Here is a 23,299-nt window from a genome sequence, read left to right as displayed (position 1 = left end):
AGGTAGGCAAATGAATAGTTTGGTTAAGGGCCACACTGGACACTACCTTAGGCATAAATGTCATGTTTGTCCTCAGAGAGACCCTATCTGAATGGAAAATGATAAAAGGTTCCACAGCCATGAGTACCTGTAGCTCTGAGACTCGTCTTGCAGAGGTTATTGCTAGGAGCAGAGCTGTTTTCCATGATAAAAATTTTATATCAGCTGTAGCGGCTGGCTCAGTAGGAGGCAGGGTGAGTTTTTCCAAGACATAATTGAGGTCCAATGCAGGTACTGGTGATCTCCTTGGAGGCCTTAAGTTTTTGGCTCCTCTGAGATACTGCCTTAATAAAGGATGAGAAAAAATAGGTGGCTCTGTATTGTAATGAGCTGAAATGGCAGAGACATGAATCTTAATTGATGAAAAGGATAGGCCTTTGTCCAGCATCTCAGTTAAATATTGCAAAATCTGAGGAATATTTGGTACAGTTGTGTCAATCCCCTGTGCCTGGTTCCAAGCACAGAACGTCTTCCATTTTTCAGCATAAGATTTTCTGGTACTAGGCCTCCAGGCCTCCAAAATAACATCCATCACCGCTTTAGAGAGAGGTGCGTTTTGAATGACTACATTATCCGCCATGTTGCCAGATTTAAGGTCTTGAGTTGGCTGTGCAGGATCTGATTGTTGTGTTGGGACAGTAAATGAGGAATTTGAGGTAATGTCCAGGCTGGGTATTGAGACAAGTTCCTTAGGATTAGGTACCAGTGCTGGCAGGGCCAGTCTGGGGCAATCAGCATCATTTTTGGCTTCTCTTGTCTGACCTTTAGGAGTACATTGGGGAGGCGAGGCAGTGGAGAAAGGCATATACTGTTAGGTTTTTCCAGCTGAAAGATAAAGCATCCACTTTCCATGCTTGCTTGTGATAAGTCCTTGTGCAGAATCTCCGTAGCTGGCAGTTGTGAGGGGAGGCAAACAGATCTATGTCCGGGCATCCCCAATTCCTTGTTATCATGCTGAAGACTTGCAGATCCAATTTCCACTCGTGGGGATCCATGAGGTTTCTGCTTAGTTCGTCTGCCAGAGTATTTATCTTTCCTGGCAGGAATTGTGCCTGCAGATGTACTTGGTAAGTCAATGCTGTGTCCCACAAAGTCATGGCTAGTCTGCATAGGGGGTAGGAATGAGTGCCTCCCTGCTTGTTTATGTACCACATGACTGTAGTATTGTCCGTCTTTATCAGTAGTTGTCCTGGATGAAGTAGATCCTTGAAGGGCTGTCAAGGCATTCTGAACAGCTAGCATCTCTTTTTGGTTGATATGTAGATGCATTTGGCTTGCGGACCATGTGCCCTGAATACATCTTCCTGCCATGCGGGCCCCCAGGCATAATCTGATGCATCTGTTGTTAATATCTGCCTGGCTGTGGGTAAAGCGAATGGCTGCCCCTTGTTGTGGTGACAGGCCTTTGCCCACCATCGAAACTCCTGTTGCAGGCAGGGAATGAGAGTAATTATTGTTTCCAGGCTGTGGCAATGTTGAGTCCAAACACTTTTTAGATACCACTGAAGTTTCTTCATATGCAGTCTTGCATATGGAATTAGCAGAATGCAGGATGCCATGAAGCCCAAAGCCTGCAGAATTTTTCTTGCAGATAACTGGGTCTTTGTTGCCAACATTTTGAAATAAGTAGTCATTTGCCTTTGTCTGGCATGAGATAAGCCATCTGGGCAGTTGTATTTAAGCTTGCACCCAGGAATATTATCTCTGGAGAGGGTACTAGTTTTGATTTGTTTTCGTTTACTGTGTACCCTAGGCATGTTAGCAATCTTTTTACAAATGCCAGATGCTGTAGTAGAATGTCCTTGTTCTCTGCCTGAATAAGGCAGTCGTCCAAGTAAGGATATATCTGTATTCTTCTGTCTGCAAAATGCAATTACTGGAGCCAAGCATTTTGTGAAGACCCTGGGCGCAGTAGGCAAGCCAAAGGGCAGTGCAGAGAATTGGTAGTGCATTGAGCCAGCTATGCATCTAAGGTATCGTCTGCATGACTGTCTGATTGGGACATGCAGGTATGCCTCTTATGTCTAAAGACACAAGCCAAGCCTTCTTGCCCAGCATGGGCAGAAGCTGCTGCAGAGTCAACATTTTGAATCTTGCAATATCCAGATATGTGTTTAGAATAGATAGGTCCAGTATTGGTCTCCAGGCTTTGTCCTTTCTGGGCACCAAGAACAGTCTTGAGTAAAATCCTTGTCCCTGCTCTTGCTGTGGTACTTGCTGAATAGCCCTCATGTCCATGAGGGATGACACTTGCTTTTGTGCCTCTTTCCATTGATTTTTTGGCAGGTCTGGCAAACCGTTTGCCCTTGGCAGGGTGTGAAAGTGAAACCTGTAACCTTGTGACACTATATCCAAGACCCATTTATCCTGGGTGATTAGGTGCCAGTTTTGAGAAAAAAGTGCTAGTTTTCCCCCTAAAGGTGCTGCCAGAAGATTGGCGCAGGCAGGGGGAAGTCATTGGGACTGTTTCCTGTATGGCTGTGATTTGTCTTCTCGGCTTTTGGAGGTAGAAGTACCCCATTGTTTAGACCTGTATGAGCCTTGGGGCTGGGATCTGTGTCTAGGGCGTCTGTATCTGCCTCTTAGTGGCCTGTCTGACACTGGAAAGGATCAATTCTTTGTAGGCCAGTGCCTGCTAAATCTTGGAGGCTGTACCTGTAAGAAATCCTTGACTGTTTGCATAGATTTAGCTTTGTCCTCCATTTTCTTCAACACCTCTTCTGCTTTAACACCAAAAAAGGTATCATGCTGTAATGGAGCATTTAATAATTTTGCTTTAACATGATCAGGCAGATTCTGTTCCTTTAACCAAGCATGCCTCCTAATGACAGAACCCGTAACAGCGGCACTGCAGGAGGCCTCCAGAGAATCAAAATCACATTGCAAAGTATGCTTTCCCACTTGTTCAGCTGCATGCAATAAATCCTGCATTTCTTTGTTTTCTGCACATTCAGAATTTATCAACATTTTGTTTTAAGCAGTGACATAATATATTGCTGATATTTAAGCATATGAAACTGACAATTTAAAGCCCTTACAGCCAAGGTAGCAGAAGTGTAAATCTTTTTTCCCCATCTGTCCAGTGCCCTAGAATCCCTGTCAGAGGGGGTAGGGTTTTTTGCAGTGGAAGCCTTGACCCCTTTGAGACCCTGAGAGAGAGTTTCTGGGTCAGCAGCAGGGTTTATAAAAAGAAATTTATGTGAATCAGGAACCCTGTAGTATCTGTCCGGCTTAACAGGAGCTGGAGTCAGGAGTCAGACTGGACTCTGAAAATACATCATCTACAATATCTAACACAGGTGGAATAGCAAGAGGCCTGTGCTGAGGTAGTAAAAGGAAGTCTCTGAGCCTTTTCTTAGATTCTGAATAATCTTGGCTCTCCCAGTGGAAATGCTCCCTCATGGTATGCAGAGTTTCCCCAAAAGAATAATCCTCGGGAGGAGAGGCTGAAGGGATAGATTCTTCAGCATCAGAATCCTCATAGGGAGGAAGAGAGTATTCCTGATCAGAAGAGGAATCAGAAGAAATGGAAACCTGATCTGAAGATTCATATTCTGTCTCTTGCCTAGGCCTCTTATCAGGAGGGGGATGGGAACCCTGATCAAAGTAATTAGGTCTTGACCATTTTGAGCATCTGTTTTTTAGGCATGGAGGCCTGTCCATGGGGCTGTTGTACTTGTTTCTTTGTCTTTAGAGGTGCTTTAGTCTTTGCCTTTGAAGCTGAAGTCGTTTTAACATATAACTGTGTAGGCCTGAAAACACCCTCAGAAGCCGATGCCTGCTCAGCGCCTCCAGACCCATCTGAGGGAATAGTTTCCAAGGTTCCAATACCCTGAGTTTCCAGCGGCCTAGTCAGCTCCACGTGGGAGTCGGAAGCGGCCTGCGGCTCTAAAGTAGCGGGTGTCAGGGGCTGTGAAAGCACCTCACTGAGAACCGGCGACTGGCTTAGAAGAAGCCTCGTCGTCAGTTTTGGACCTCGGATGCCTGTCCATTTCTTTTTCTTTGCATTTCTTTTGAATTGTGATAGCCGGATGGCTATCCGACAACATTGTGTAATTAAATCTTCTGCCAAAATAGTGAAATGCAAAATCGTACCGACGCTTAATAGTGCGTTGGTTAAATCTAGCACAAAACTGACAATTAGCAATGTCGTGATCAGGGCCTAGGCAAGGAATACAGTAAGAATGGAAGTCCTTATGAGTTATTTCCCACAAGAAATACAATTATTAACTTTTTCTGACATCGGACTGGAGCAAGAAAAAAGTTTCCCCAATGGGGTACTTCGCTTTTAATGAAGACTTCGGATCTGAAATTCGAACACGAAAATCTCAGGAGTCGGCCGACCGGCACTTGCGAACTGCTTTTGCCTCGGGCACTGCGTGGCAAGAAAGACTGAAGAAAATGGCATCGGCTGCATCTTTTATACCCCTGGCGCACTGACATCAGGGAGGAGGTGACAGCAACCAACGCCGGACCTAGACTTTGGAATTCAGGCTGACTGCGGGTAGCCTGCCAGTAGGATAACCCAATTGTAATGACTGCAACAGTGAAACACGATGAACATCTTCTAGCTAGTAAAAATCCTACAGCTGTTCGGCAGCAAAAATCAATTATAAGTTTCAGCCATGTACAGGAACTTGCTTCTAGTGATTTAGAGGAAAACTTGCATAAAACCAGAGGAGTTTAAAATAAATGAAACACTGAAGGAGTATGCCAGCTCAAAAAAGAAAAGGCTAGAAAAAAACAGAAGCTTTAACTAGCTATTCATTCAGACAAACTGATGAAACTGTAATAATCAGAGGCTGAAATGAAGAAAAGGCTGGCTCAGCACAATGCTTCTCCTAAACAGCATCCGTCTCAAAAACTAGTAGAGTTAGAAGACAAGGGCACTCAGAGAAAACCTGATATTTTCTGTTGTACAAGAGAAACTGGAAGGAACAGACTATTTATGAAACAAAGACAACTGGACTGGTGTTCCACAGTAGGATGGGCACATAATGTGTATGCTCCAAACCTGGCCGTGAGAAATTAGCCAAGACCTGTACAAGTAAAGATGTAGTCATACCAGCAGAATGAGTTGCACATTGAAAACTGTGGTAGAAATGAAAATTATTAAAAATCAGAGACTATTTGTCCAAAATTATTACTCACTGTACACCAAGCAGAAAAGAAGCAAGTTTCTCTCTCAAATCAGGGAGGTGGGTATGAGATCTAAAGCTGCTATATCCATCAGTCTTCAGAATACTTCTTCCTGAAGGATTAAATATATTTTTGATGCAGAACAGGATAAGGTGGAGATAAAGTTAATCCAACAAAGAGTGCGTCAGCAAGCAGAAGGGGAGTGTCACAACCCACAGACAGACTTTGCCAGGGGAAGCCTTTTCCAATGTTCCAAAGAAAAGTGCTTGAGAGAGAGAAAAAGCACTAGAATTGACTAGAAAAATTAGAGTACCTTGGACTTGAACTAGAATCAGGTGTTGGAGGATGGAGATGATCACACTGAAATTAGTCAACAAATCTGAGACTATAAAGAATCTCACCGGATCTAGGAATAGACATGTGAATATGACTTTACAAGAGACTGGCTGAGAAAGACTGGATTCTGTTGACTTTTAAATGTTTGGATGAACTATAAAGTGTACATCCCACTTTGGCATTAATGTACAGAAGGGCACCGAAGGGAATGAACTAAGTAATTCCACTTTTTGTTCTTATTAATAACATTTCTTGTACAAAATATAATGTAAATCGCATGCTTTATTGTAAAGCAGTTTTGTATAATGTGCAGTCAGGGGTACATTAAACGTGAGGTGGAAAGTGTCTTTCAGTGACTTATCTCTGTTAAAAATGCAAGCAAGTACTTTTTCCCCAATTGCTATACAAGGTATACAAACACTAAAAAGGTAAGAATGGCTTGACAGAACTTAATAGACTGGATAGACCTTGTATTTCACAGATGCTTGTGAGTTTAACTGAAGGTTTTAACACAAATCCAATAACTATTTCAGATCATGCACTAATAAAAGCTAAGACAAAGATGCAAGATAATGAAATAAGAGAGACAAAATGATTACCTACTTATCTGTTAAGACAGGAATCTAAGGAATGCATAGTGGAAATGTTTAGAGAAATCAGGGGAAAACAAATGTCTTCAGAAAGGCATAGCCTCCGAATGAGATAAAATGAAAAAAAAAATTGAGTTTAAAAAAAAAGGAGACAAAAAACAAGTTAATAGGAATTATTTAGTGGGGCTGACAAAGGTTAAAGTATTGCAGATTAAGGCAATCTCACAGCAAAAGAGAAGAAGCAACTGCAGAGTGCTAATGGGATAATATGCACGAGTTTAGAAAGGTGCTAAAAACAACTCCAGAGCACAGTAAAGGTTCAGAACAATGAATTAGGCAATACAAAGCAGAAAGGATTACTAAACTTAGGAGCGTATGACAACTAAAATAATCAGAGATCCTGTACAGTTATTGGAGCTGTTATGGAAATTTCATGCAAATCTTTATAAAGCAGAGATATTTGGAAACCAACAGCAGCCCCAAATGGAAATACTTATGGAAGACTCAAGTATGCCAAAGTTAGAGGAAGATGAATCAACAATTTATAGTTAAGATAAGAAGAGACAAGAAAAAAGTTGATGCATAATTAACAGAGAAGTCTCCGAGAACAGATGGCATTACTGTAGAAGTCTGAATGTTAGGAGGAAAGAAAGTAATAAAGATCTGGAATGTTTTATTTAACAGCATTTTAAAGGTAGGGGAAAGCACCGGTATTTTGGAAGAAAGCTGTGGTGACTAAATAAGCCAAAGACAATACAAATCCTTCAGACCCAGCTTCTTATTAGACCCATTTCAATTTTAAACTATGGTTATAACAGGTTTATGTCTATACCAACAAGGAAAAGTGTTTCGGCAAAAGAGACGGATATGGATTAATGCGGCTTTCTGGAGGGACACAAACATTTGATGGTATTAACAGGTTCATAGGTAGGTACTAGGCTATAAGCCTAGCCAAAAAGGTACCCTGGCTTTCACCACCCACGAAAATTATTTTCCTGTGCCCCTGTTGAGCACAGCCACAGAAGTGATCCCCGGGGTGTATTTTCTATTTCCCATCCACTCATCAAGTTTTTCTTGAAGAGTGTTAATGAGGAACTTTGCTTGACATGGGTAGCTTGTTCCAGAGTATAGGAAGTCTCTGGGAGAGGAATCTATCCCTCCACATGTCCTGTTTATTGTGGTGACAAAGTTTAGGTCCCTAGAGTGTGTAGCTCGGAGGGATTGGGATTTCTATAGGTGTAGCTTGTCCAACAAATCTGGGTTTGACATAGCTTTGTATGTTAGGCAGAGATTGCCTCTGAGTAGGCGATATGCGATGGAGTAAAGCTGGAGGTTTTTCAGATGGTCTCATGATACTGAAGAATCAGAATGTAAAAAAATACCCTCATTGTTGGGAGTGTCTTGATGTGGAGAAAAGCATTCAGTAGAGTCAACTGGGATTGCAGGAGTATGGCAATGGAAGCATTTTAATTCTCTGATCTAATTAACCATATTATTCTGAGGGTTTCACCCAGATAAGCTGTGTTTGAACACAGGAACCAAGCAGTTTATTGCTTTATATTTAGAGCCACTGGCAAACAAATTAAGAGATTTACAAATTCAATGACATAACCGATATGGTAACCAAGAAAAGTTAGCTTTTTGTTGCAGACAATATTATTTTGTATATGATAAATCTAGAAAGGACACTTCAGTGATGTTGAACATTTTGAAACAATTTCAAGTCTTTTTTGTAATACAACATTAAAGACGGAAAATATGTGCCCACACATTTATTTTACAGTTGATGACCAGGGATTGTCCATAAGCTTAGTAGCCCTTTTTCAGGGGAGGCCAGAGGAGAAAATCTCTACATAGTTTCAAAGGCTAACATCAACAGTTCTAATTAATAAATACATATTATATATATATATATATATATATATATATATATATATATATATATATATATACATACATACATATACACACACAATACATACAAGCATTAGATCTTAATACAATGTAATTAAAGAAATTCTGACATCATACATAAATTAACTTATTTTGTTGTGGCAGCCAAGGATGTGTGTGCGGAGACTAAAGAAAACATAATACATGAAACTGAAGCTCTCGATTACAGACATGGATAGTAAGATACAAGCAGTAAAAGTGTTTTTAGTCCTTTTAGTTTTATATACAGATCATACACATTTTATCAACCAGAGAAGTTGTGGATGATAAGTTCCTTCAAATCTTTCATTAATTTTTTTTTTTGGGGGGGGGTTAAATGGGATGCAGTGATCCTGTGCCCAAAAAAGATCTTTTAGGTTTACCAGATTTGAAGGGATTCTTCAGAGCAATGCAGTTAAGGCTAGTTCACACAACACAAACAGAACGTTATAAATCACAGTGGAAAGGGATGATGTGGAATAGGGAGAGTTTGAGAAATAAGGACAGAGTAGGATTTCAAATGCAGATCCTTAAGGAGAACATTACCATACAGATTATATTCATCAAACAGTAGAAAGTATTCCAAAAACTAGGCCAGTATGGGAATAGAAAAAGGAGATTTTGCCAAGGGGGAAGACTGCAAGTAGGGGTATAGATAATAGGCAAGAGGGGCTGTAATTTTCAAGTAGGGGTATAGATTATAGGCAAGAGGGGTTGTCATTTTAAGAGTAGGGGTATAGATAATAGGCAAGAGGGCTGTAATTTACAAGTAGGGGTACAGATAATAGGCAAGAGGGCTGTAATTTACAAGTAGGGGTATAGATAATAGACAAGAGGGGCTATAATTTACAAGTAGGGGTATAGATAATAGGCAAGAGGGCTGTAATTTACTGGACAACACTGGCAAAGGAACCAAGGTATTAGGAGCAAATAACTATGAAGGAAGGTAACACTAGGATGAGGCCAAGGAGAAGTTTGGACTACAGGTCAAAGACTGCCTTCCCTACCAGGAACGGATATCAAAATACAGGAATACGGAAGTGCCAAGTGAAAGGCCAGCACTGGTAGAGTTTTTAGTAGATTCTAGAACAGAAGCAACGTAAAAGAAAACAAGGATAATCAGCAGGTCATATAAATAGTGCGCGATAACTATAAGAATCTAGCAGAGGTGTTTAATAAAGGTTGGAAGAGAGACTGAAAAAGCAAATTGCAAGGGAACAATGACAGGACATATGAATCGCTTCCAAGTAGGCAACAAAGCCCAGAAGCTTTAGGACTTTTGCTTGGGAGTGTTTTGCATAAGTATTTTTATAGCTCAAGTAGACCTCAAGACAAATTTTTCCTAAAGCAGACAGTAAATGCAGGAGGTATGATGGGAAGGAGGAAGGTACTGGAAGTTCAGTTTAATTAGCTGGCAGATTTTAAAAATTCCCTTCAGAGTACTCTGCCAGAAACTTTGGAGGAGCAGATGACTGTAACTAAGGAAATTATTCTTTTGAGCTTGGAAACAGGATACGAGTTGTCCAGACACAGTAACACCTTACTGAAATTAATGTTAATGGCTGGCAAAAAAGCGATTACTTGAAACTGGAAATCAAAAAGTACAGTTGTGCACACTCACCATAAATGTAGATGTTCAAGTGTCTTCACTGTTGCAGTCATGACTGTAGGGTTCTCCCTTGCCGGCAGGCAGTCCTCGGTCGGCCAGAATCCCAAAGTCTGGGTCCGGCGTCGGCTGCTCAGCCATGCTCCCTGACGTCAGAGCGCCAGGAGTACAAAGCTGACAGCCGGCGCCATGTTCTCCAGTTTTTCTTGCCCCAGATGTCAGGTGTTCCAAAATGAGTAAGATCCCATACCCTTTGCAAATACACCTCAAAAGAAGGGTGAAGAAGGGAACCACACAAAAGAAAAAAATAAGAGGGGACAGGAGGGAGGGTAACCCAGACTGCAACAGTGAAGACACTCGAACATCTACATTTATGGTAAGTGTACACAACTGTACTATGTTCATCGTGTTTCACTGTTGCAGTCATGACTGTAGGGTTGAATCCCAAAGCAGAATAAAAGGGAGGTGGTCATAAAGTAGAGGGGGCGGCTAAAAGGCCCTGCAAGACAGCAGAAGCAAATCCTGCCCTAGACTTAGAGTAGAGAGGTAGATTGTAGTGCTTGGAAAAGTATGAACTGAACTCCAAGTAGCAGCTTCCAAAATGTCTTTGGTAGGAACTGCCCTGCGGAAGGCAGCTGAAGTGGCAGCAGCTCTGGTAGAGTGAGTCCTTATACTCCCTGGGATTTGCTTTCCATGGTGTGAATAGCAAAATCTGATTCCATGAGCAATTCACTTAGAAATGGTCTGTTTTGAAATGGCTTTACCTTGGGAACTTGAAGCATAAGAAACAAACTATTGCTCTGATTTCCTAATGTCCTTGGTTCTGTCCAGGTAAAAACGTAGTTGTCTGTGTACATCCAAGGAATGCAAGATCCTTTCCCCCTTATTTTGAGGACTGGGGAAAAAAGTTGGCAAATGAATAGTTTGATTTAAAGCCACTTTGGAAACCACCTTACGCATGAAAGTAGGATTAGTCCTCAAAGACACCCTGTCTTGATGAAAAATAATATAAGGTTCCACAGCCATGAGAGGTTGCAACTCCGAAACTCTCCTGGCAGAGGTAAGAGCTAACAGGATGGCTGTCTTCCAAGATAAAAACTTGATGTCAGATGTGGCAGCAGGCTCAAAAGGAGGTAAGGTGAGTTTTTCCAAAACATAGTTGAGATCCCAAGCAGGAATGGGTGGAGATCTAGGGGGCCTTAAGTTCTTAGCTCCTCTGAGAAACTGTCTCATGAGCTGATGAGAAAAGATTGGGGGGTCTGTATTATAATGAGCAGAAATAGCAGAGGCATGGATCTTTATGGAAGAGAAAGAGAGACCCTTATATGTAAGAGGTCTGGCAGGTAAAGTAAAATCAAAGGAATGTTAGGAATAAGAGGATCTGAATCCTGAGCCTGCATCCAGGAGCAAAATCTTTTCCATTTACCTGCATAAGATTTTCTAGTGCTGGGACGTCTGGCTTCTAAAATGACATCCATAACCTGTTTGGGTAGAAGAGAATGAATCAAAAACCCTGGATTAACCAGGCCGCCAGGCTGAGAGTTTGGACATGGGAGTGCAGAACCTGACCCTGATGTTGGGACAGAAGGTTCGGAGTCTGTGGTAATACCCAAGGGGGCTCCAGACAAAGGTTTTTCAGTGTTGGGTACCAAAACTGTCGAGGCCAATTTGGGGCCAGCAAAATTATCATCTTGGGCTTGTCCTGTTTGATCTTTAATAACACCCGTGGAAGAAGAGGTAGAGGCGGGAAGGCATACCCCGAGAGGTTTCTCCAACTGAATGATAGAGCATCCACTTTCCAAGCTAGTTCGTGGAATGTCCTGGTGCAAAAAATCTGTAATTGATGATTGAGGTGGGATGCAAAGAGGTCTATGTGAGGACATCCCCAGACTGCTGTAATCATCCTGAATATTTCGGTGTCCAGCATCCATTCGTGTGGGTCCGACAGGTTTCTGCTCAGACTGTCTGCCAGGAAGTTTTGCTTCCCTGGTAGAAACTGAGCTTGAAGGTCCAGTTTGCAAGCTAGAGCTGTGTTCCATAGATTCATGGCTAGTCTGCAAAGGGGATAGGAATGAGATCCCCCTTGCTTGTTTATGTGCCACATAACTGTGGTGTTGTCTGTCCGTATCAGTAGCTGTCCTGGTTGTAGAAGATTCCTGAAAGCCCATAGAGCGTTCTGAACGGCTAACATTTCCTTTAAATTGATATGCAGGTGCTACTGATCCTTTGTCCAAAGGCCCTGCAGACAATTTCCCTGAAAATGGGCTCCCCATGCATAATCTGAAGCGTCCGTGGTTAGTATCTGAGTGGCTGGAGGCAGACTGAAGGGTTTTCCTGTGGAAGACAAGGCAGGACGGAGATCTGTATGTCTAAACTGTGGCAATGCTGAGACCATACACTTTTTAGGTACCACTGCATTTTCCTCATGTAATCTTGCATATGGTACGAGAAGGATGCAGGAGGCCATGTAACCCAAAGCCTGCAGGAATCTCCTTGCAGATAGCAGAGTTAAAGTTGCCAAGGTTTTGAAAGTTGAGGCCAGCTGTAATTGTTTTTCGGATGTCAAAATGCCATCTGGGTTGTTGTGCTTAGAAGAGCACCCAGAAAGGTTATCTGTTGTGAGGGTATCAAATTTGACTTTTTTATGTTTACAGTGAATCCCAGGAACTTGAGAAGATATTGAACAAATTCTAGATGCTGGAGTAAGACATCCTTGCTGTCTGCCTGAATAAGACAGTCGTCCAGATAAGGGTAAATTTGAATTCCCTTGAGTCTGCAATAAGCTACTACCAGAGCCAGGCATTTGGTGAAGACCCTGGGCACAGTAGACAATCCAAAGGGCAGTGCAGAGAATTGATCGTGCCTCGATCCGGCCTTGAACCTGAGGTATTTTCTGCATTCCTGTCTAATGGGAATGTGTAAATATGCCTCCTTTAAATCCAGAGTTACCATCCATGCATTTTTGGACAGCATTGGAAGTAGCTGCTGCAGAGTAAGCATCTTGAATTATGGTATTTCGAGAAAAGTGTTCAAGACTGACAGATCCAGAATGGGTCTCCATGAATTTTGCTTTCTGGGGACTAGAAAGAGCCTTGAGTAAAAACCTCGTCCCATCTCTGAAAGTGGAACCAGTCCTATGGCTTTCATAGCCAAGAGAGTTTCCACCTGGTTTAAGGCCTCTAACCATTGATGTTTTGGAAGATCCGTCCATCCGCTTGGTCTTGGTAGGGTATGAAAATGGAATTTGTAACCTCTTGAAACCACATCCAGAACCCACTTGTCTTGGGTTATAGGAGTCCAATTTAGGTGAAAAAGAGAAAGTTTTCCTCCGAGAGGGGCTTCCAGGCAAGAAGTTCCTGCAGCCCAACCGAAGGAGTCATTGAGCCTGTTTTCTATGAGCTTGCGACCTGTCCTCTCCTCCCCTAGGGGTGGAAGCAAAGCACTGTCTTGGTCTATAACAGGCTTGCGTTTGAGGCCTTCCTTGGGAGCGTCTGTATCTACCCCTCTGAGGCCTATCTGAATTGGGAAAGGACCAATTTTTAGTAGGCCAATTCCTACTAAATCTGGGTGGCTGTACTTGCAAGAAATCTTTAACCGTTTGCATGGATTTTGCCTTGTCCTCCATCTTCTTTATCACCTCTTCAGCCTTAGGTCCAAACAAAACATTATGCTCAACAGGAGCATCCAATAACTTAGCTTTTACTTGATCTGGCAAGTTTTGTTCCTTTAACCAAGCATGCCTTCTAATGACTGTACCAGAGGCAGCAGCCCTACAAGAAGCCTCCAAGGCATCAAATCCACAGTGTAAACCATGCTTCCCAACTTGTTCAGTGGCATGCATTAAATCATGTAATTCCTTATCATCTGCACAGGCGGAAATGGAAGTTAGCTTTTGTTTCAAAACAGAAGAAATTGCTGGTATTTCAGCATATGAAATTGACAGTTTAAAGCCCTAATAGATAAAGTAGCAGAAGTGTACACTTTTTGCCCCATCTTTCTAAACATCTGGAATCCTTCTCAGTGGGAATGGGGTTTTTAGCAGTAGCGGCCTTAACCCCCTTAGGACCCTGAGAAATGGTTTCAGGATCAGCAGTAGGATTCTTGTATAAAAACTGGTGGGAATCAGGACCCCTATAATATCTGTCCGGCTTAAAAGGAGCAGGAGGAAAAGAGTCAGGAGTTAAGTTAGCCTCCGAAAAAGCATCATCCACAATATCCAAAATAGGGGGGATAGCCAGGGGTCTATGTTGGGGAAGAAGACAATCCCCAAGTCTTTTCTTAGATTCCGAGTACTCCTGTCCTTCCCAGTGAAAATGTTCCCTCATTTCATGTAAAGTTTCCCCAAAAGAGAAATCCTCAGGGGGAGAAGCTGAAGGAATGGATTCCTCAGCATCAGAATCCTCATAAGGAGGGAAAGAATATTCCTGGTCAGAAGAAGAAACTGAAGAAACAGAAGCCTGATCAGAGGAGTCATAATACACTTCCTGCCTTGGCCTTTTATCTGGAGGGGGATGTGAACCCCTAATCATAGTAAGTAAGTCCTCCACCATCTTAAGTAATTGTTTCTTAGACTTGGGTGCCGGATCAGAACAGGCCTGGGCTGTAGTCTTTGATTTGGTAGAAGTCTTTGCCTTTGTCTTTGGCTTTGCCTTTATCAGAAGATGAGTAGGCCTGAAAACCCCATCGGAAGCCAGTACCTGCACAGCGGCTCCGGACCCATCCGAAGGAGCATTGTCCGAAGGTCCTGCAACAGAAATATTCAAAGGCCTAGTTGGCTCCTCGTGGGAGTCCGTTTCGGCCATCGGTTCTGAAATGGCCGACGACAGGGGCTGCAAAAGCGCCTCACTGACGACGGCCGAACCTGAAGCTGGCTCTGCTTGTACAATATTGTCCGATTTGGACCTCGGAGGCCTGTCTTTATCCTTGCGTCGTTTGTGAACTCCGGTAGCCGGAACCGAATCCGACGACATTTTGTAATTAAAACGCCTACCGAAGTAATTAAATGCAAAATCGTACCTTCATTTAATCGTACGTTGATTGAATCTAGCACAAAACCGACAACTAGCTACGTTGTGGTCAGGGCCTAAGCAAGGAATACAGTAAGAATGAAAATCCTTATGAGGTATTTGCTTCCCACAACAAATACAATTATTAACTTTTTCTGACATTGGACTGGAGCAAGAAAAAAGTTTCCCCAACGGGGTACTTAGCTTTGAGTAGGAGAAGAAAGTCTTCGGACTGAAGTACGTTTAGAAAAAATTGTCAGGAGTCAGCCGACCGGCAAATGCGAACTGCTATCACCGCACGGCAAGAAAGACTGGAGAACATGGCGCCGGCTGTCAGCTTTGTACTCCTGGCGCTGTGATGTCAGGGAGCATGGCTGAGCAGCCGACGCCGGACCCAGACTTTGGGATTCTGGCCGACCGAGGACTGCCTGCCGGCAAGGGAGAACCCTACAGTCATGACTGCAACAGTGAAACACGATGAACATTCTACACCAACTGTAAATGAAGTACTGAATATTGTAAAGGTGATAAAAATGTAGAAAGATCTTTAGAAAAGGGAAGGGGCACATTTCACAGAAATAAATGGAATTTGTGGGAACAGTGCATGCAAAATAATGTTCAGGAGGAGGACTGAGGTTTAAATAAGACAGGAGAGGAGACATTTTTGTACTGTTGGAATGAGTGGATTGTTAGGAAAAAAAAATTATAATGCATAAAAATTAAAATAGTTTGCTTTCCTTTCTATTAAGGTACTGGTGTCCACATCTTAAGTGATGATTTAATAAAGGTGTTTAACAAAATCCTATCCAGCTACACTCTGGCTCTGGGACATAAAGGGATAAACATCTGACTGCATTCCATACTACCAGAATTTGAGTTGAGTCGGAGGCAATAGGAGAACTGGGCAGGAGAGGATGGATAACAATGACCACTGCATGCTCACCCATGGGGGGGTAACTGACCACTGGTGGTTCACCCATGGGGGTAACAATGACCACTGCAGGTTCACCCATGGGGGGTAACAATGACAACTCCAGGCTCACCCATGGGGGGGTAACAATGATGACTGATGGTTCATCCACTGCGGAGGCAGGCAGTGCAGGCCTGCTGCTTATGTGATACCTAGGACTGGATTAAATATCTTTTGTTCTCACTTATTCCTGAACATATTTATGACATTAAAAAACAGTGGTGGGGCATCTGGAGCCCGGTGGCTTGCCCAAGATGAGAGTTGAACCTTTCACCTTTTGCTTGTGGGGTGGATACCTTGACTACTAAAAAAAAAAAACAAAAGAGTATGTTGTTCAAGTTTTGTAAAGTGCTACGACGTAAATGTGTTTTACGAATTGGGTAGAGCTTGTTGGGAGGCTTGAAAAATCACATGGTTTTATTAAGTGATTTTTATTGGTCTAAAATACAAGCATGAATGTAATTTGACTGTGGTAAAGTCTTTCACATAAAAAGACAAAAGCGTTCATTTTATGTATAAATAAAAGGAATTGATTTTAAAACTACGAGCAGTGATTTTAAAAAAGTTTTTAAGGAAAGTTTTCCTTTAAGTGCAATTCTGGTGCCTTTATTTCCATCTTTCAGAGAGCCATTTGTTCCAAGTTCACTTTCAGTGGTTTCTTGAAATGATTCCAAATCCTAGAAGCTAATACTGTCTGTAGGCCCGTGACCTTGATGGGTAGAAGTTGTTGTTCCCCAGGTACCTTAACTCTCTCACCCCTGTCCACTGCTTCGTTCTCCAGCTGTTCTGGTCCTCCCTCCGTGGGTTCAGATGGTAGTTTGCTCCTTCTCTCTGGAACTTCGGTGGGCAGTATTTCTGGTTGTAGTTGTAATTGTAATGATCATTCCTCAGCATGTGTACTAGGTTGTGGTGATGTGAGTCCTGGGAGTTGTATTTTGGCTGGGTAGGATTCTGGTGTTCTGTCATGTCTGTCTGTGGGGTCAGAGGTATACTAGATGCCATCAGTTGGTCCTCCATTTGTCTGTCCCTCATTTGTCTGTCTGGTCTTAAGGGTGTGTTCACATAGCATAGCCGGCCTTGGGCATAGGCCAACTAGGCGGCCGTCTAGGGTGCCGCTCTAGTAGGGGTGCTTTTCCAGTATTTATTTGGTATAGGTAGACCAGGATGGGGGCACCGGGTGGTGTGGTGGGGGTGCCATGGAGCCTTTTTGCCTAGGGTACCAGCTGACCTAAGGCCGCTCCTGTCACATAATATCATAAGAAGTTACTAGGCTATTGGCCCAGAGGCTTTTATAAGCCTAGCCAAGAGTTTAGCCCATGTTTAGACAAATCAGCACCTGATGCCCCTTGTCCAGCAGGGACACGGGTGGAATCCCAGGGGTGTATTTTCTACTTCCCATCCAGTGATCCAGGTTGTGCTTAAAAAGGGGCAAAGAGGTACTCTGCTTGATGTGGAGAGGGAGTCTATTCCACAGATGAGGGAGTCTCTGGGACACAGCTCTGTCCCGCCAACAAGTCCTATCGATGTCACAGACCAGGTTGAGGCCACGCGTGGGGGTTACTCGAGTGGAGCTTGACTTGCAGATATGCAGCAGTCCGATCAAGGCGGGGTCCAAGATCACCTTGTATGTCAGACAAAGGTCACCTCTGAGGAGTCTGTATGACACTGAGTAGAGGGAGGGCTTTTAGCCTGTGTATGGTAGATTTTGGAGGGCCTGGATTCTCCTGATGAGGAACCTCTGTGGTCTCTCCAGCTGCATGTGCTTTGTGAGGTACATGCCGAACGGGCCTTTTTACTCAATAATGGGTCTTATAAGGAAAGAATACAAGGATGTTATGACCTCCTTGTTCTTGGATGAGATACCCTAACTTATGAGGTGGGCCATCTAGAAAGCTTTCTGTACAATGGAAGAAACATGGTGGTCAAAAGTCAGGTTGCCATCAGTCTGGGTGCCCAAATCCCTCATGACTAATAATGTCCCAAGCACTCAATGGGATAATTTGTGGGGACGTCGCTCCCTCCAAAGGGGATGATGATGCATTTTTTTTGTATTCGGCTTGAGGCCATGTTTCTGGTACCAGTCATTTGTTTGGGAGAGACCCTCTTGGAAGATGTCCATGTCACTAGGGGAATTGATGACAGTGCCTAGCTTGCAGTCATTTGCAAACCTGGTCAGCCATAGTGAAAAACATGTTTAGTCGTACCACCAGCATTGCCAGCCTGAACATTCAAATCGTTGTTGTCAATATTATTGTTGTTGGCATTACCCTGCAGACAGAATTAGTCCCCAGGATCTGGAATCATTCGAAGAAACCACTGACAGCACTTTAAGAAAAAGTGCTTAACAGAGAACTTGTATTTATTCATACCTCACGAGAAAAATAACAGAGGAAGATAAACCCATCAAAGAAAAAATTAATAGACCCAGTAAGTTTTGCTCCCCACTGCATCCGACACTTGCAGCCTTCAAGACAAAATGCAACCTTGAAAGGCTCTCAAAAAACACCAAAATGTAAGTTTTATAATATTTCAAAGGATGAGATGATCGTGCTTAAAAATTTGAGCAATGATAAAACTAGATGTGTTATGAAGGCTGACAAGGGTGTACTTGTTACAGATACTGAAGGATAATGAAAAGTCTGACGAATGAAGGCTTGTTGCTTTGGAGCACTACCTGTGTTTCATGATTTTTGGATGTCATTATGACTGAGCTCATCAACGAAGTTTTAAGTCTACTAGTTTTTCTGTTTTTTTATTTTTTCCTCACCACTCATGTTGTTGAGGTTGGAACTATTCCTGTGCTTGTTCCTTTTTCAAATTTTAAATTTAGCTTGCAGCAGTATGTTAAGGGCATTAAAAGCAGTACAGCGGAAAGCAGTGTGGTGGTAATGCAATGGTACACTGGGATGACTCCAGTAATCTTAAAGCAACCATTCCAGAAAAATATTAACATCGGAAGTAGGAGTGGATTATAACCTAAATTTGTTTTTAAGAATGTCAAGTTTATTTATATTGAAAAGCAATACAATAAAAATGGTGGGATTAAATAACAGAGTTAACAAGAAGTAGTTATTAAGCAGATTGGGTACAGTTTAACTGATGGTTTCTTAACTGATTGCCAGTCTGTTCATAAGTAGATTACAAAGAATTCCAATAAAGAATATTATTGTTGTTTTTCCTTTTACAACCTTATTATTACACTTTTTCATGTATAAAGCTATATTATTTTTCTTATCCATTGTATTCATGGCATTGTTTTGCTCTGTATTATTGTAAACTTGTCTCTACTTGTATGTCTGTTTGGGGCTTTTCTCCTCGGGTCTCCACTGAAAAAGGGTAAATTCTTACCCAGTTGGACCAACCCGGTTAACAAATGCAAAATAAAATAAATAAAATAAGAATAAAATAGCAGTAAAGAATACTTATATTAAAGCAGAATGTTGAAATGCTTGAGCTATACAATTTATACATTCATAGGCAAGTACTAAGCTACTGGGGATAACCCAGCCACTGGGGATGCACAAGCCAGTGCATCTCTTTGTGCCGGTCCCAAGCCCGGATAAATGGGGAGGGTTGCGTCAGCAAGGGCATCCGGCGTAAAAGTTTTGCCAAATCATACATGCGGACAACAGTACAGACATGCATACCGGATCGGTCGAGGCCTGGGTTAACAACAACTGTTGGCTAACAGGGTGCTGGTGGAAACTGGGCTACTGTTGGCTGAAGGAGGAGAAGAGGGGGAAGGCATGCCCGAAGGCAGGTAAAGGCTAGGACTGTGATAGTGAGGGTTAGAACTTTGAATGTTGGCAGTATGACTGGTATAGGGAGAGAGCTAGCTGATATGATGGACAGAAGGAAGGTTGGTATATTGTGTGTGCAAGAGACCATATGGAAGGGGAGCAAGGCTAGGTGTATCGGAGGCGGGATCAAATTGTTTTATCATGGTGTGGGTGGGAGGAGAAATGGCGTAGGGGTTATCCTGAAGGAACAGTATGCTAAGAGTGTTTTGGAGGTGAAAAGAGTGTCGGATAGAGTGATGTTTATGAAGCTGGAAATTGATGGTCTAATGATGAATGTTGTTAGTGCATATGCTCCACAAGTTGGGTGTGCGATGGATGAGAAAGAAAAAGTTTGGAGCGAGTTGGATGAAGTGGTGATGACTGTACCCTAAGGGTGAGAGACTGGTGATTGGAGCAGATTTCAATGGGCATGTTGGTGAAGGGAACAGAGGGGATGAGGAAGTGATGGGTAGGTATGGTGTTAAGGAAAGGAATGCAGAAGGTCTGATGGTAGTGGATTTGGCTGTGGTGAATATGTATTTTAACAAGAGTGAGGAGCATAGGGTGACATACAAGAGTGGAGGAAGATGCGCACAGGTGGATTATATCTTATGTAAAAGGGCCAGTCTGAAGGAGATTGTAAAGTGGTGGCAGGGGAAAGTGTAATTAGGCAGCATAGGATGGTGGTTTGTAGGATGACATTGGTGATCAAGAAGATGAAGAGCAGTGTGAGGGCAGCACCAAGGATCAAATGGTGGAAACTGAAAAAGGGTAATTGTGAGGTGGAGTTCAGGGAAGAATTAAGACAGGCACTGGGTGGCAGTGAAGAGTTACCGAATAGCTGGGCATCTACAGCAGAGCTAGTAAGTGAGATGGCTAGAAAGGCGCTTGGTGTGACATCTGGAAAGAAGAAAGGAGGACAAGGAGACCTGGTAGTGGAATAAAGAAGTACAGGAGAGTATACAGAGAAAGAGGTTGGCAAAGAAGAAGTGGGATGGTTAGAAAGATGAAGAAAGTAGACAAGAGTATAAGGAGATGAGGTGCATGGCAAAGAGAGAGGTGGCAAAGGCTAAGGATAAGGCGTATGAAAAGTTGTATGAAAGGTTGGACACTAAGGAGGGAGAAAAGGACCTGTACCGATTGGCTAGACAAAGGGACCGAGCTATGAAAGATGTGCAGCAGGTAAAGATGATAAAGGATAATGAGGGAAACATACTCACAAGCGAGGAGAGTGTGTTGAGCAGATGGAAAGAGTACTTTGAGGGGTTGATAAATGAAAAGAATGAGAGGGAGAGAAGGTTGGATGATGTGCGGATAGTGAATCATGAAGTGCAGTGGATTAGCAAGGAGGAAGTAAGGATAGCTATGAAGAGGATAAAGAACGGAAAGGCTGTTGGTCCAGATGACATACCTGTGGAAGCATTGAGGTGTTTAGGTGAAATGGCAGTGGAGTTTTTAACTAGATTATTTAATGAAATCTTGGAAAGTGAGAGGATGCCTGAGGAATGGAAAAAAAGTGTTTTGGTACCGATTTTTAAGAATAAGGGTGATGTGCAGAGCTGTAGTAACTACAGAGGGATTAAATTGATCGGTCACAGCATGAAGTTATGGGAAAAAGTAGTGGAAGCTAGGTTAAGAAGGGAGGCGATGATTAGTTATCAGCAGTATGGTTTCATGCCAGGAAAGAGCACTACAGATGCGATGTTTGCTCTGAGAGTGTTGATGGAGAAGTACAGAGAATGTCAGAAGGAGTTGCATCATATCTTTGTGGACTTAGAGAAAGCATATGACAGGGTGCCTAGAGAGGAGTTCTAATATTGTATGAGGAAATTGGGAGTGTCAGAGAAGTATGAAAGAGTGGTACAGGATATGTACGAGGGTAGTGTGACAGCGGTCAGGTCTGCGGTGGGAGTGATGGATGCGTTTAAGGTGGAGGGAAGGTGGAGGTGGGATTACATCAAGGATCAGCTCTGAACCCTTTCTTATTTGAAATGGTGATGGACAGGTTGACAGACGTGATCAGACAGAAGTCCCCGTGGACTATGATGTTTGCAGATGACATTGTGATCTGTAGTGAGGGTAGGGAACAGGTGGAGGAGACCCTGGAGAGGTGGAGATATGTTCTAGAGAGAAGAAGAATGAAGGTCAGCAGGACTAAGAATATATGTGTGTGAATGGGAGAGAGAGAGAGGATAGAGGAATGGTGAGGATGCAGGGAGTAGAGGTGGCGAAGGTGGATGGGTTTAAATACTTGGGATCAACAGTTCATAGTAATGGTGAGTGTGGAAGAGAGGTGAAGAAGACAGTACAGGCAGGATGGAGTGGGTGGAGAAGAGTGTCAGTAGTGATTTGTGACAGACTAGTACCAGTAAGAGTGAAAGGTAAGGTCTACAAGAGGGTAGTGAGACCAGCTATGTTATATGGGTTGGAGATGGTGTCATTGACAAAAAGGCAGGAGTCAGAGCTGGACGTGACACAGTTAAAGATGTTAATATTTGCACTGGGTGTGACGAGGGTAGACAGGATTAGGAATAAGTATATTAGAGGGTCAGCCCAGGTTGGAAGGTTTGGAGACAAAGCCAGAGAGGCAAGATTACGTTGGTTTGGACATGTGCTGAGGAGGGATGCAGAGTATATTGGGGAAAAAGATGCTAATGATGAAGCTGCCAGGTAATAGGAAAAGAGGAAGGCCTAAGATAAGGTTTATGAACGTGGTGAGAGAGGACAGAGATGGTTGGTGTGACAGTGCATGATGCAGAGGACAGGAATAAATGGAAACAGATGACCCGCTGTGGCGACCCCTAATGGGAGCAGCTGAAAGAAGAAGAAGGAGGCAAGTACTAAGCTAGCAGCCTTTGCGAACCATTTTAAGTCTACCAAATTTCCCTTTTGGTCCTTGAATTAACCTATCCCATTTGGTGGTAGACTGGTGTTCTTATCCCATTCTCAATAATTATACATTACCCTAGTGAGAATAACTGGGATCATACTGTGGATAAATTTGAGGGGACTCATGCATGTGATAAAGCTTTTAGGAGTTGCCTCTATCCATTAGTAGTACAGGGGCAGTTTTGGGTTAACGTTTCCATTTCCCATCCACAGATCCAAGCTGCCCTTGAATATGGACAGGGATGAACTTTGTTTTATGTGGATGGGAGTCTGTTCCAGTGCAGTGGTGTCCTCTGTGAGATATACCTCTCCCTCTACCTGTCCCTCTAAGCCATTCTGTTAATGTTACAAATCAGGTTTAGATCCACAGACTGAGTATTTCTGATGCCATTTGACTTGATGTGCAGTAAGCCCATCAGTACTGGGTTGGAGGACTTCTTGTATGCCAGACACAGTTCATCCGTTAGCAGTTTACACAATACAAAGTAAAGTGACAGGGCTTTGAGTTGGTCCATGTAGGACATGTTGTTTAATCCTTGTATCCTTTTAGTAATCTCTGTGGGCATTCCAGTTGTTGCATGTGTCTGGATGACACATGCCAAAGGGGGAATTATAGTCAATGACTGCCCCCTTTTACTCATTTCTCATTAAGCTAATGACATCCCTAGATCTAGACAGAATCCCTTTGTTTTTAAGCTGTGCAGTATGAAGGAGGACTTTCACCGAACATGCATCCATTGTCATTAGAAAGGTTACTGTTTACATAATGTCCCAAATCCCAGGCTGACAAATACTGGACTCCCTTTGAATGACATGAAAAATTAAGCCAATTATTGAAGTCAATCATTTTTTACTCAAGTAGCAGCAGCATCCTTGTAGATGGTAGAATGTTGATCTATGCTAGACTCATACATGCCTTGGACACAGCCTGAGAGCTCCATCAGGTTTCTCTTCCTATAGTCCAGGGAGGTATACCTTAAGTCACTGACACCAGCATGAGCTATGACAAGAGT

At 42.8% G+C, this 23,299-nt stretch overlaps 1 protein-coding gene across 1 annotated transcript in view; it reads right to left on the bottom strand.

Annotated features, from left to right (window-relative positions):
* NDUFB10 (NADH:ubiquinone oxidoreductase subunit B10) overlaps positions 1–23,299 on the bottom strand; it is a 145,988-nt gene that overhangs the window by 43,994 nt on the left and 78,695 nt on the right. The gene's annotated exons all lie outside the window — the stretch shown is intronic.

Source organism: Protopterus annectens, chromosome 12.part0 (assembly GCF_019279795.1).
Source record: "Protopterus annectens isolate FY-2018-M chromosome 12.part0, PAN1.0, whole genome shotgun sequence".
NCBI lineage: Eukaryota > Metazoa > Chordata > Ceratodontiformes > Protopteridae > Protopterus > Protopterus annectens.
The sequence above is the reverse complement of the archived record's forward strand: the minus strand, read 5'-3'. Positions and strand labels throughout refer to the sequence as shown.